Genomic DNA, 16,220 nt, shown 5'->3' with positions numbered 1-16,220 from the left:
TTCTTCTAGGGTTTTTATGGTTTTAGGTCTAACATGTAAGTCTTTAATCCATCTTGAATTAATTTTTGTATAAGGTGTAAGGAAGGGATCCAGTTTCAGCTTTCTACATATGGCTAGCCCGTTTTCCCAGCACCATTTATTAAATAGGGAATTCTTTCCCTATTGCTTGTTTTTGTCAGGTTTGTCAAAGATCAGATAGTTGTAGATATGTGGCGTTATTATCTTGCATGCTTATAGAAAGAACGAAGGGCTCTTAGCAAAATAAACCTCAGGAAACAGGTCTTACAACATCTGTTTTTTCAGTAATAAAAGAAAATTTTATATGAGACTATAATTTTATATCATTTACAAAATGTTGCACAATATTCTCTTTGATCTAATCAACAATACTACATGAAGCAGGGCAGGGGTTACAATGACCATTTTATATTTAAAAAGATTAAAAACAGTTGAAAGAGGTAAAATATTTTACTGTAGGACAAATTCCTAATTACTAGTAAGCTCTATTACTGATACTAGAATCTGTAATGTTTTCTTTTTAAAAACGTGTATTTTTAAGTAATCCATATTTCCTCAGCTTCTGTTTTCTCTTATATGTAATAGCTTGTACCTGCAACTCTTTGGAGTCCTGCCCAAGGGCTACTGGAGATACTTTTCTTGCATGCACAGAGAGCTGGAAATGTTTGGATTTTATGTCTCTTCCAGTATGGTTCATAATCAATGACTAGGGCAGGCAGTCCAGCCCAGCTCCCTTGCCTGGGTCAGGACAAACTGATATGCATTTATACCCCAGAACTCCTAGTGAGACCAAGTTGATGTTTGAACTATTTCTATAATTACAACTTTGTTTGGCTTCTTTCACTTTCAAGTTCTCCATCTCCCAGTTTATTCCTTTACAGTTTATTCTTGGGAGCTCTTCCTTAATAAATCGCTTGCACGTTTTTTTGCTTCCCATTTGCTTGATAAATATTCATCCCTTTATTTTGAGCCTATGTGTGTCTTTGCATGTGAGATGGGTCTCCTGAATACAGCACACAAATAGGTCTTGACTCTTTATCCAATTTGCCAGTCTGTGTCTTTTAATTGGGGCATTTAGCCCATTTACATTTAAGTGTAAATGTAACAATATTAAGTGTGAATTTGATCCTGTCATTATGATGCTAGCTGGCTATTTTGCCCGTTAGTTGATGCAGTTTCTTCATAGTGTCGATGGTCTTTACAATTTGGTATGTCTTTGCAGTGGCTGATACAGGTTGTTCCTTTCCATGTTTAGTGCTTTCTTCAGGAGCACTTGTAAGGCAGGCCTGGTGGTGACAAAATTGTAAAGGATTTTATTTCTCTTTCACTTACGAAGCTTAGTTTGGCTGGATATGAAATTCTGCAATGAAAATTCTTTAAGAATGTCAAACATTGGCCCTCACTCTCTTCTGGTTTCTAGGGTTTCTGCAGAGAGATCCACTGTTAGTGGTAACCCGACCTTTCTTTCTGGCTGCCCTTAACATTTTTTCCTTCATTTCAACCTTGGTGAATCTGATGATTATGTGTCTTGGTGTTGCTCTTCTCGAGGCGTATCTTTGTGGTGTTCTCTGTATTTCCTGAATTTGAATGTTGGCCTGCCTTGCTAGGTTGGAGAAGTTCTCCTGGATAATTATCTTGAAGAGTATTTTCCAACTTTGTTCCACTCTCCTTGTCACTTTCAAAATGTAGGTTTGGTCTTTTCACATATTCCCATATTTCTCGGGGGCTTTGTTCATTCCTTTTCATTATTTTTTCTCTAATCTTGTCTTCACACTTTATTTCGTTAAACTGATCTTCAATCTCTGATATCCTTTCTTCCACATGATCAATTTGGCTATTGATACTTGGGTATGCTTCACAAAGTTCTCGTGCTGTGTTTTTCAGCTCCATCAGGTCATTTGTATTCTTCTCTAAACTGGTTATTCTAGTTAGTAATTCCTCTAACCTTTTTTCCAGGTTCTTAGCTTCCTTGCCTTGGGTTAGAACATGCTCCTTTAGCTCAGTCGAGTTTGTTATTACCCATCTTCTGAAGCCTACTTCTGTCAATTTGTCAAACTCATTCTCTGTCCAGTTTTGTTCCTTTGCTGGTGAGGAGTTGTGATCCTTTGGAGGAGAAGTGTTCTGGTTTTTTTTGAACTTTCAGCCTTTTTGCACTGGTTTCTTCCCATCTTCATGGATTAATCTACCTTTGGTCTTTGATGTTGGTGACCTTCAGATGAAGTTTCCTAGTGGATATCCTTTTTGTTGATGTTGATGCTATTTCCTTACTGTTTGTTTGTTTGTTAGTTTTCATTCTAACAGTCATGCCCCTTTGCTGAAGATCTGCTGGAGTTTGCTGGAGGTCCACTCCAGACCCTGTTTGCCTGCATATCACCAGCAGAAGCTGCAGAACAGCAAAGATTGCTGTCTGTTCTTCCTCTGGAAGCTTCATCCCATGAGGCACTCGCCAGATGCCAGCTGGAGCTCTCCTGTATGAGGTGTCTGTTGGCCGCTACTGGGAGGTGTCTCCTAGTCAGGAGACACCGGAGTCAGGGACCAATTTGAGGAGGCAGTCTGACCCTTAGCAGAGCTTGAAGGCTGTGCTGGAAGACCTACCGCTCTCTTCAGAGCTGGCTGGCAGGGATGTTTAAGTCTGCTAAAGCTGCACCCACAGCTGCTGCTTCCCTCAGGTGCTCTGTCTCAGGGAGATGGGGGTTTTATCTATAAGCCCCTGACTGGGGCTGCTCCCTTTTTTTCAGAGATTCCCTGCCAGAAAGGAGAAATTTAGATAGGCAGTCTGGCTACAGCGGCTTTGCTGAGCTGCAGAGGGCATTTTCTTAGACCCTGATAAAACAGACTTTAAACCAACAAAGAAGGACATTACATAATGGTAAAGGGATCAATGTAACAAGAAGAACTAACTATCCTAAATATATATGCACACAATACAGAGGCACCCAGATTCATAAAGCAAGTTCTTAGAAACCTACAAAGAGAAATAGAGAGACTTAGACTCCCACACAATAATAGTGTGAGACTTTAGCATCTCACTGTCAATATTAGTCTGATCAATAAGACAGAAAATTAACAAGGATATTCAGGACTTGAACTCAGCTCTGGACAAAGCCGACCTAACAGACATCTACAGAACTCTCCACCCCAAATCAACAGAATATACATTCTTCTCAGCACTGTATCATATTTATTCCAAAATTGACCATATAATTGGAAGTAAAACACTCCTCAGCAAATGCAAAAGAATGGAAATCATAACAGTCTCTCAGACCCCAGTGCAATCAAATTAGAACTCAGGATTAAGAAACTCACTCAGAACTGCCAAACTACAAGGAAACTGAACAACCTGCTCTTGAATGACTACTGGGTAAATAATGAAATCAAGGCAGAAATAAATTCTTTGAAACCAATGAGAACAAAGATACAAGGTACCAGAATCTCTGGTACACAGCTAAAGCAGTGTTTAGGGGGAAATTTATAGCACTAAATGCCTGCAAGAGAAAGCAGGAAAGATAAAAAATCGACACCCTAACATCACAATTAAAAGAACTACAGAAGAAAGAACAAACAAATTCAAAAGCTAGCAGAAGACAAGAAATAACTAAGATCATAGCAGAACTGAAGGAGATAGATAGAGACACGAAAATCCCTTCAAAAATATCAGTGAATCCAGGAGCTTGTTTTTTGAAAAGATCAACAAAATAGACTGCTAGACAGACTAATAAAGAACACCTTTTACAATGTTGGTGGGAGTGTAAATTGGTTCAGCCATTGTGGAAGACGACAGTGTGGCAATTCCTCAAGGATCTAGAACCAGAAATATCATTTGGCACAGCAATTCCATTACTGGGTATATACCCAAAAGATTATAAATCATTCTACTAAAAAGACACATGCACACATGTTTACTGCGACACTGTTCACAATAGCAAAGACTTGGAACCAACACAAATGCCCATCAATGATAGACTGGATAAATAAAATGTGGCACATGTATACCATGGAATACTATGCAGACATAAAAAAGGATGAGTTCATGTCCTTTTCAGCACATGAATGAAGCTGGAAACCATCATTCTTAGCAAACTAACAAAAGAAAGAACAGAAAACCAAACACCGCATATTCTCACTCATAAGTAGGAGTTGAACAATGAGAAGACATGGACACAGGGAGGGGAATACCACATACCGGGCCTGTCAGGGAGTGAGGGACTATGAGAGGGATAGCACTGGGAGAAATCCCTAATGTAGATGACGGGGTTGATGGGTGCAGCAAACCACCATGGCATGTGTAAACCTATGTAACCTGCATGTTCTGCACATGTACCCCAGAACTTAAAGTATAATAAATAAATCACTTGCACATAATTCCTCATTTCAGGATTGGTGTTTCAGGAATCCATTTGAAGAAATTAAGAACAATGATAAATGAAAAGTTTAAATATTTTTTCTAAGAACACACTTTTCGTAAATGCAGGAGATAGAAAACCTAATTAAACCACTATTATTTCTTTGTTCTCTTAATTCATGAGGTCATTTGTGTTAAAGTTTTTACCTTGCCACAAATTCAGTTAACCTCTTTGAGTCTGTTTTTAATCTATATACACAGAGAACTTATTTAGAATGGTTCAACTTATGATTTTTCAACTTTATGATGTTGCTGAAAACAATGAACATTCATTATGCTCCTTGATTTATGAGGGTGTTTTGTCTGGATAAATCCATCCTCAACTGAAATATCCTCAACTGAAATTATTATGTCAGAAACACATGTTTGGCTTATATTTTTAACTTACACTGGGTCTATTGGAATATAACTGCACCATAAGTTAAGGAGCATTTATATTGGGGGATAATAGCAACTGCCCATAATATTATATGCATATAGGTATTATGATGATCAAATGAATTAATAGAGAAATAATTTATAAACTATAAAACAAATAGGGGTTTCCAAAATGAAAAAAGTAATTGAAATGTAGACTCCCAGGCTTCCTGCCCCTAAACTACACAGATTTTCATTCAGTAGGTATAGTGGATTAGGGAGATGCATTTTCACAAGCACCCTGGGGTGAAGATTGTTCAAACGTTTTGAGAAACATTGAACTATACTAGGTCAGTTGATATCAGCATCATCATGTACATACAATAGTCTTCATTTCCTTTGGACTTCACTGTGTAAAATTTAACCCGTTGTTATTGTGTTTTAAATCTTATTAATTAATGGATTTTCCCTATAATCTTTCCTTTATTTCTTAGCTGACACTAGAAAAATTTTTATAATTTACCAAACGCAAGCAAGACTGAACAAATGAAACAAATTTAAGAAGACTAAGTAAGCTTATCAGAAGACATTTGAAAATGACTAAAAGGAAATTTTTTTAAAAAACTTAAGTTTCAGTACTTTTTACATAGATGTGCACTCACTAATTATCCATTGATATTTAAAAGTTGAATGAAAAAAATGTACTGTGGAAATTTAAAAAATGAATTCAGCTAAAGCATTAAATTCATGAAACATAGTTACACAAGAGTTACATAAGAAAGAAATATGCAAAGTTTGAGGTGATTACTATTCCTTGGGTTTGGATCCTGTGTTTTTGAAGATATTCCTCTTGAAGTTTATTATTTCAGTGATAAAGAACATTTTGGTCAATGACAGATTGCAAGTCTTATAGTGGCTCCATAAGATTATAATGAAGCTATATAATGAAGCTATATCATCTACGTCTGTGTAAGTGCGCAACCTTGTATGACTTTTGTAGTTCAAATTTATATAGATAATGTATCATAGACACAGATGTCATCAATTAGATACAGAATTACTTGGCTATCATTACCGGTTTGTTCTTTTTGATTTTATATATGCTAAAGAGAAGTAAATTCCCCTTCTGTTGATTTCAGTTCTCTGTATCAGAATATTAAAATACTATCTAAAATATTTTAAGTGTCTAATTGTAAACCTATTTATGTATTTAAATTTAAACATTATACAAATTATTTTAGTTAGCGAAGTTTTAAACTTCACTAAGTTTAAAACAATAGCAATTGTTTTATTAAGAATATTGTTTTAAATACCAAATATTATTTTTAATATTAAATACTATTGCCAAGTTTTAAATATTGTTGTTTGCTAAAATATTGCTACTATTTTTAAGTTTAAATATTGTAGGCTGGGTGCGGTGGCTCATGCCTGCAATCTCAGCACCTTGGGAGGCTGAGGTGGGCAGATCACGAGGTCAAGAGATCAAGATCATCCTGGCCAATATGGTGAAACCCCTTCTCTACTAAAAATACAAAAAGTAGCTGGGCGTGGTCTCACGGCCTGTAGTCCCAGCTACTCGGGAGGCTGAAGCAGGAGAATTGCTTGAATTCAGGAGGTGGAGGTTGCAGTGAACTGAGATAGCACCATTGCACTCCAGCCTGGTGACAGAGTGAGACTCCATCTCAAAAACAAAAAAAGTTTAAGTATTGTTAAGTTTTAAAATAATAACAATATTATTTTAAGGCGAATAAAGAGTGTTGTGCTTTAATGTGGGCAAATTAAGTGATATCATGCTTTATCCATGCTTATGTCTCCCAAATTTAAATCTCCAGCACAGAACTCTCCTGAAGAGAAAAATCACACTCCAGAATCATATAAACAGCTACTTAAATAATATTTATGCATATGGCTAGCTGGTTTTTTCAGCACCATTTATTAAATAGGGAATCCTTTCTGCATTGCTTGTTTTTGTTAGGTTTGTTGAAGATCAGATGGATGTAGTCTTATATCTGAGATCTCTATTCTGTTCCATTGGTCTATGTGTCTGTTTTTGTACTGGGATCATGCTGTTTTGGTTACTGTTGCCTTGTAGTGTAGTTTGAAGTTTGGTAGTGTGATGCTTCAACCTTTGTTCTTTTTGTTTAGAATTGTCTTGGCTATTTGGGCTCTTTTTTGATTCCTTATGACATTTAAAGTAGTTTTTTTTCTCTAATTCCATGAAGAATGTCAATGGTAATTTAATGGGAATAGCATTGAATATATATATTACTTTGGGCAGTATGGCCATTTTCACGATGTTGATTCTTCCTATCCATGAGCATGGAATGTTTTTCCATATAGTTGTGTGCTCTCATTTCCTTGAGCATGGTTTGTAGTTCTTGAAGAGGTCCTTCACTTCCCTTGTTGGCTGTATTTCTAAGTACTTTATTCTCTTTGGAGAAATTGTGAATGGGAGTTCATTCATGATTTGGCTCTCTGATTGTCTATTGATGGTGTACAGGAATGCTTGTGATATTTGCACACTGATTTTGTTTCCTAAGACTTTGCTAAAGTTGCTTATCAGCTTAAGAAGCTTTTGGGCTGAGATGATGGGGTTTTTCTAGATACAGGCTCATGTCATCTACAAACAGAGACAGTTTGATGCAGCAAACCACCATGGCATACGTTTACCTATGTAACAAACCTGCACATCTTACACATGTATCATGGAACTTAAAATTAAATTAAAAAAAAAAGATGCATGGTAGGCATCTCAAGCAATATATCTACAACTGAACCCTTGGTGTAGCTCTTAGAACTGTTGCACCCTAGTTTTATTCATCATTTAGTTGCTCAGAATGAATAAATAATAAAATTTTTAAAACCCTAAAACCAAACAAATTAGACTCTTCCATGAGTTCATTTTTTTATACCCCATATCCAATTTTCTCTCATTGCAATATGCAATACATATTATGTTAAAATATGCAATACATATTATGTTATTTCCAGAAACCTAGCAATGACTCCCCATTTCACCCAAGGTAAGATACAAATTATTATAATGGTCCACATATCTCTAAATGTTACAAAACCATGTCCTCTATTACTTTCATCTATTACTTTCAAGATTTCATCACTACCTTTTTCCATCTTGCTTTCTCTGATTCAACTGAATTAACTACTGGCCTCCATGCTATTCCTTGAACATACCTGGAATACTGTTGTTTTTGTCTGTGGTGATTGTTCTCAGATATCCTATGGCCTCTTTTCCTGAACTCGTTTTCTTAAACGCTGCTTTTCAATATATCTAACTTAACCATTTTATTTTAAATTGCACCCCACCCCAGCAACATTCTAGATCTTTTTCAGTTTTCTCTTATATTTGCTTCTGTTGTCTTGCTGCTCTGTATTCTGGAAAATTTTTCAACAAATTTCCTCCCACTCTTCTGAAGATTTTTTGTTTTTAAATTTTATCATCTATAGTTTTTATTTTTTCTATGAGACCTTTCCTATTTTCTGATCTGAAACAGAGAAGCTTTCTGATTGGAAGTGTTAGATTTGAAGCTTTAATAGCTTTCTAATACTAATAGATTAAATAATATCTCACAACTGGGAATTCTAGTTGGAATTAAATAATGCAACTATTTCAAAGATTTATGGAAAATTCCATATCTAGTCAAACTTTTAAGAGGGGAGCGAAAATATAGATTTCTGTACCCCAGAACTCCAAAATGTCATTGCCCATACATCTTTTCTGAAAAAAGTTACTTGAGAGATGTCAGAAATGTAATCAAACAATTTAGGAGATTTTGATGTTGTACGAACATCATAGAATACTTATACCAACTTAGAGGGTATAGCCTACTCTTATTACACAGCTCTATTATAATCTTTATGGGAATATTGTCATATGTGTGGTCTGTCATTGACCAAAAATGTTGTTACATAGCATATGACTGCAATGATAAAGAGAAATGTCTTCCAAAAGAGGAATTCGAATTCACAGAGACATTCAAGAGGAATGTCTTCAAAAAAAGCATTTCAGAGTATTCACCCTTCCAAATTTATGATTTTAAGTAAAAAAAGAAACCTATAAAAATCCATGGTCCAAATACAACATTTTCATAGAATTTAGAATTAGCTTACTAATTTCTGTAAAGGAATCTGGCTGGAATTTTGATTGAGATTGCACTATATCTCTCAAATTGAGATTCATTGAAATAATATAAAATTGAGTTTTCTGATTCATGAAAGTGATATGTCTCTCTATTCTAGGTTTTCTCAATATCAGCACAATAGACACTTTGGATACGGTCATTATTTGTTGTGAGGAGCTATCCTGTTCTTTATAAGATGTTTAGCCAATAGAACATCCCATTCTCCCACCGAACACAGTTATGACATCGAAAAAAATGACTCTAGGCATTGCGAAATGTCCTCTTGGGGGCAAACTTGCCCTCCTCTTCCATTGAGAACAACTGTAACAAGGTTATACAATGTAAGTGATAGAGCTCGGAGAGAAAAAAGATAAAATACAGAACAGAGCACTTGAGAATTGTAGGACAGTAACAGATGGTCTAAAATATACATATAATCCAAGACACAAATGGAGAGGAGAGTGATGATCAAAAGGGACAGAAAAAATATTTGAAGATATAATTTCACCCAAAATTGAGGCAAACTCAATCCACGCACTAATGTCTTTTACTAATTGAGGACCAAAATTTTGTCCCCAATTAATTAGTAAAAATCATTAGTGCATGGACTGAGTTTGTTAAACCTCAAGCAGGATAAAGGTAAAGATTACTAAACACATACCATAGATAAAAGGTTTAAAATCAAAATTAAGTAGAAAATGTTAAATGTGTCCAGAAGAAAAAGTCATATATTCAGAGGAACAACAATAATTACAGGTCACTTTTCATCATAAACAACAAAACCAGAAGTCAATAGAATAAAATATTTAAAATGCTGGAAGAAAACCCCAGAATTCTATACTAAGTAAACATTCATTCTGAAAAATGAAGATGAAACAAAGACAATTTTAGGAAAATGTGTTTTTTGATTAGCACTTAGCAGTACAAGAAATACTAATGTTCTTTCAGCTGAAGGGCAATTATTCCAGATAAAAACCTGGATCTTCAGAGACAGATGAATATTATTAGAAATAGCATGTATGTCCCCTATATATACAGAAAATTGTTTTAACACAAATAATAACAATGCTAGAGTTTTTAACATGTAGAAATGAAATGTAGATAACAACACGACAAAGGATAGGAAAGAGGATAGATGCACTTTTGCTGTTTTAAAGTCCTTATATATTAGATGGTAAAACATTAGTTGAAGATAAACTGTCAAAAGCTACAGATGCATTTGCAATCCTCATAGCAAACATAAATATAATACTACTGAAAACTATAGAAAACAAATAACTAGATTATAAACACAAACTTATCTATATTAACAATTACATTAAGTAATAATTGTCATTATACACTGATGACATAATTTTGTACACACAAAATCTCTATGTATCTATAAACAAACATATGGTAATAAGTGCATTCATGAAGATAGCTGAGTGTAAGGATGGTATACCAAAAACAAATTATATTTCTATATACTACCAAGAAATATTTGGAAAATGAAAAAATGTTATTTATAATAGCATCAAATATTTCATCAATTACATTGACATAGGTTTACTTTGGGAAATATAAAATTCCCAACTTTAAAAATGCCAACAGAAATTAGATAAAATTTAAAGAAATGGAGAGAGATTTTATGTTTATAGGTCAGAAGACTAATATTTTTAAGATGTTAATTCTCTTAAAGTTGATTTAGATATTTAACATAATCTCACTCAAAATCCTTGAAGGATTTTTTCATAAATATTGAAAAAACCAACTCTAAAATTTATATAAAAATGTAAAGGACTTAACTGAAAAAAATATTTTAAAAGTAGAAGGAAATAATTGAAGGTCTTACACTATGTGACTTCAAGACATTGTATAGAAAGCCACAAGTATTAATATCATATAGTTGGGCTGGGCACGGTGGCTCATGCCTCTAATCCCAGGACTTTGGGAGGCTGAAGGGGGCAGGTCACCTGAGGTCAGGAGTTCGAGACCAGCCTGGCCAACATGGCGAAACCTCATCTCTACTAAAGGTACAAAAATTAGCCGGGCGTGGTGGCATGTGCCTGTAATCCCAGCTACTCAGGAGGCTGAGGCAGGAGAATCACTTGACCCCAGGAGGCAGAGGTTGCAGTGAGCAGAGATCACACCATTGCACTCCAGCCTGGGCAACAAGAGTGAGATTCCATCTCAAAAAAACAAAAACAAACAAAAAAAATATAGTTGGCATGATACTTATATAGATCAACTAACAGAACAGAGTCCAAAACATAGACCACACATCTTTACTCTACTCTATTCATTTTTAACATAGCAAAATGATTCAACAGAGAAGGCAAAGTGTTTCCAATAAGTGGTTCTAGAACAGCTGCATATCCAAATGAGAACGGAAAGTAAACCTTGACTCTCACTTCATACCAAATGTAAAAATTAAATTGAAAATAATAATTTACCTACATCTGAAAGCAAAAACTATACATTTTCTAGAAATAAAACAGGTGAATATTTTTGTCACTCTCAGGCAAAGTTTTCTAACACAGATGAGAAAAGATAAGAACCATAAAAGAAAAAATATATAAATTACAATTTATCAAAATTAAAAACTTCTGTCGGGAAGCAAAAGTGAAAATGCAAGCCACACACTGGGCATCATATGAAATATGAGATATGAAAGAAAGAACTGATATACAGAATATATAACAAACTTCTACAAATTAATTAGGAGAAAACAAACAAACACCCTAAAAAAAAGACAAAAGTAATTCACACAGGCAATTTGCAGAAGGAGATTTCCAAATAGTCAATAAGCATATGCAAATTTGATGAACAGCTCACGCCTGTAATCCCAGCACTTTGGGAGGCTGAGGGGCAGATCACAAGGTCAAGAGATCGAGACCATCCTGGCCAACATGGTGAAACCCCGTCTCTACTAAAAATACAAAAATTAGCTGGTCGTGTTGGAGTGCATCCATAGTCCCAGCTACTTAGGAGGCTGAGGCAGGAGAATCACTTGAAACCTGGGAGGCGGACATTGCAGTGAACTGAGATTGCACCATTGCACTCTAGTCTGGTAACAGAGCGAGACTCTGTCTCAAAAAAAAAAAAAAAAAAAAAAAAAAATTTGATGAACATTATTACTCAGTATGGAATAAAGAAACTAAAAGCCACAATGAGACACCATTACACATCTTCTAGAATGTGTAATATTAAAAATTTTGATGACACTATGTGTGCGTAAGAATGTGGAACAAAGCCAATGTTTACAAACTGCTTGTAGGATTGTAAAATGCTGTTGTCACTTTGATAAACTGTCGGTTTCTTAAAAGTTTACACATAAACATGCTCTATGACCCAGTGATTCCATTCCTAGGAACTGGAGAAATAAACCCATATGCCTATAGAAAAACATGTACAAGAATATTCATAGCAGCTCAATTAGTAATAGCCTATAATTGGAAACAACCCAAATGCCCATCAATAGGAGAAAGTGTAAACAAACTGAAATATTCACAGCAAAGGAACAGGACTGAGTAATACAAAAGAATAAACTACTGGCATTATACACAAATACACAGATGAATCTCAAAAACATTTTTTATGAAAGTAGGACACACATAGAAGAGTACTTACTGTATGATTTCATTTGTATGTAAGTTCAGAAATAGGCAAAGCTAAATCTCTGCTGACAGATATTAGGATGTATTGAACAAGGTAACAAGGGTGCTTTCTAGGGTGACAAATATTCCTTTTCTTGTTTTGGCTAATGGTTGCACTGTGTCTACCTTTCTTAAAATTCTTCAAGTTTTATACTTGATTTGTGCATTTTACTTATTACAAATTATAGCTCAACAAAATACTATTAGTATACACCAAAAATAAGATCTAGAAGTAATCACCATTTGATATCTAAAGAGAACCCTAGAAGTAAGTGTCAGACCATAATGTTTTTCACAAACTCAGGAAGATAAATGAGAATGGTGGCTGCAGATTTTGGAGGTATTCCAAGACACTCCATTCCCAGCTTCTTGTCTGAAACTTTGTTATGAGTATACGTAAGGTCAAATCTGGGATGGATTTTCTTGAAATATTTGGTGTCCAGCCCTGGTAATTTAAGTTAATTATTTGATTATTACTCTTTGTCAATCAAGAGACTTTTATTGTAACTGTAATTCTACATACAAATTCTTGGTAATTCATCTTAACTAAACATCATGTATAAGTAAATAAAAGACACACAGATAAACTAGCAAATTCTTATGAGGCTTCTCTGAGCAGAGAACTGCTGGTTTACATCCAATATTTGTATTTAAGAAGCATTTAAATATTTTAAAATATATACAGGTATCTTAGTTTGGAATGTTTCCTCAGTTTCCAGCTGGATCCTACTTTAAAAGGAATGACATATATTTTTAGCTTCTTACATTTGTATGGGCCCTAAAACTTCTTGTTATTCTTTATATGGAAGAAAAAAATATACTCGGAATGGAAAAATGCATTATTGTTTACCATATTTTTCTGATAACTGCTGAGAAATTCCAGTAGTTAGTAATTAATAAAATATATAATACAAAGATATGGTTGTTGTTAGTCATAAAAAGATACAGTTTCCTTACTCAACACCTTAGACAGGACGAAGGTGGCTGAAATCTTCACAATCTGAGGCACTAGTTCTCTGGATATGCTAGTTAATTCTTGCAGGCAGCTGCAATGCATTTCAAATATAAGTGTTCCCAGCAACCATTCTCTGAAAGACAAGTGCTGTTGATTTAGGTGCTTGTTGCTGGTTTCTTATGGCTTTTGCCAAGTTTTGTAATCTTCCAGGCACATTTTATGGATAAACTAGTAATTATCCAGCCTAGATTTCTTCCATAGATATTCCAGAGCATAGTTGTTTCATTGTACTTTACAAACTATTTTCCCCGTTTTTTGATGGCAATTAATGGCTAGGACAATTTTATAAAGTACAGTTTGACCAAAAACTTATTTCATTCACTGATCTTGAATCTTCTTTCTCCTTCCCTTGGTTTCTTTATCTCCTGAGATGTCTGTATTATAAGTTTCAACAGACTTACAGGCTAAAGCCCTTCAATCTCAAAAACATGTGAGGATCACTGATCACTGAAATGAACTTTGCCACATAAAGAAGGAAGAGCATGGAGAAGTATTTAGAAGTGGAGAGACTGAGAATAATACATTGGTGACAATCTAATTTATTTCCCAGCAACTTCAAACTGTGGACACAGGGCCTGCTTTTGATGAAATTTACCAGACTGAGATAACTGATTAATTGTATCCCTAATGAGAATTTTGCTTATTTAATACACAGGGAAGTAATGATGCTCAAGAATTGTCAGTGTCTGCAAAGCAGCTATCATGTAAGTACAATGCATACCGCATTTTTCCTTTTTTTATTCATTTATTAGGAAGTGCAGAAATAAGACAACCACAGAAACGATACCAGTCTACTACTGCACTTCATTTTGAATTGCCTTGCAGAGCTATTAATCAAAATTACAAAGCAAAATTTATATGCAGTAAATCAAACCGTATCATTAGAATTTATCACTTAGGCCATTTCCTCCCAGCTGAAAATTCTTGAGCATATCCAAAGTAATCTGCCTGAAAACTTAATTATTTGGGGGGATATAGTAATACTTTCAAGAGACCCAGAGGGTATATCAACTATTTTACTCCTATTCCTGTTAAAAACTTATATATAACACATTAGTATTTTGAAAATATGTTTGTTATCAAACGAAGTATACATTTAGGTTTTAAAGTAATTCATCTGGCCAGGCACGGGTAATCCCAGCATTTTGGGAGGCCGAGGCGGGCGGATCGCCTGAAGTCAGGAGTTTAAGACTAAGAAAGACCAGCCTGTCCAACATAGTGAAACCCTGTCTCTACTGAAAATACAAAAATTAGCTGGGCGTGATGTTGGGGACCTGTAATCCCAGCTACTGGGGAAGCTGAGGCAGGAGAATTGCTTGAACCCAGGAGGCGGAGGTTGCAGTGAGCCGAGATCATGCCACTGCACTCCAGCCTGGGTGACAAGATAGAAACTCTGCCTCAAAAAAAAAAAAAAAAAAAAAAAATTAGGGTGATAATTTGTTATAACTTCCACATACTTTGCCCTTAATGGAAATGAGCACCACAGTGAAAACAGGGAGACAGGACGTCAGGTAGGCAAGAGATAATAGTCACCAGAATTAAAGTGTTGTGGATTTAAGATACATATTGGGGCCATGAGAAATTGCTAATGAATTTAATATAGGAGATAGAGAAAAGATGATTCCTGGTTTGGGAACTGGAAAAACAAGCCAACAGAAAACTTTGATTGTTATCCAACTATAATCTCTGAAGAAAGAGATTTTTAGACAACCTTTAGTACACTAAAAGAACCCATAAAGTTCTCCATCAGGCTATGGGCCATTCATTAAAGAATGCTGTAGTCATAGTGTAGTAGGGAACACACTGGGATTGGAGACCTGGCTTCAACTGTGTGACCTCAGTGAAGTCATCAAACCATGCACAGATTTTTTTTTTTTTAACCATAAAATAGGTCAATCATACTTTCTCTACAAAGTTCTTATGAGGGTCAAAAGAGAAAATGCTTGAAATAAAAAATGCCTTTGGTGGAAGTTAAAAACATAAAAGGCATTGTAGCTGTGCCTTTTAAATTTCCTTGTGTGTTACTTAACATGATGTCTATCTAAGTAGAGTCTTTATAGTATTAGGTTGATTTTGATTGTTCTAAACACTTTTTTGGTAATAATTGATAATCACGTATAACATACTATATATATTTATGTATTAATTATATAATTATATACTAACTTATACAAATATATGAGTGTGTTTACACACAAACAATACCAAAAAGAAAATATAAGAACCTGAAATTTGACCTGGGCATTCTTTTTTGACATAATGCTGATGGCAAGTTTAGCACCAGCTAAAGAATGTGGTAGCAAAGATAGTATCTCTTTTTCAAACTTATTTATTCTTCTCAATGCCAGGATGGTCAAGATATGCCTGAGGCTTTGTGGTTGATGTCTCCTGAGCAGAAGATCAATTCTGATTTCTGCCTCCTCTGGAGGCTGTCCAAAGAGAAAGGCAAAGGTCTCAGTTGAACAGCATCTTTCACATTGACCTGTTCATTTATGTGAATCAGTAGCACTATTTAAATAAATAGGAATCAGAGGTGAGTGAAAACAGCATGAAGCTCCTTGATTGATGCTTCCAGTTAGAGGAATTATTTTCTGCTGTATATCTCCTATAGCATCACGTTAGTGTGTTTTTCTTGGTACTTCCCACTGCCA

The sequence above is a fragment of the Symphalangus syndactylus genome, chromosome 18 (assembly GCF_028878055.3).
Source record: "Symphalangus syndactylus isolate Jambi chromosome 18, NHGRI_mSymSyn1-v2.1_pri, whole genome shotgun sequence".
Classification (NCBI taxonomy): Eukaryota; Metazoa; Chordata; class Mammalia; order Primates; family Hylobatidae; genus Symphalangus; species Symphalangus syndactylus.
This window is presented reverse-complemented; position numbering follows the sequence as displayed.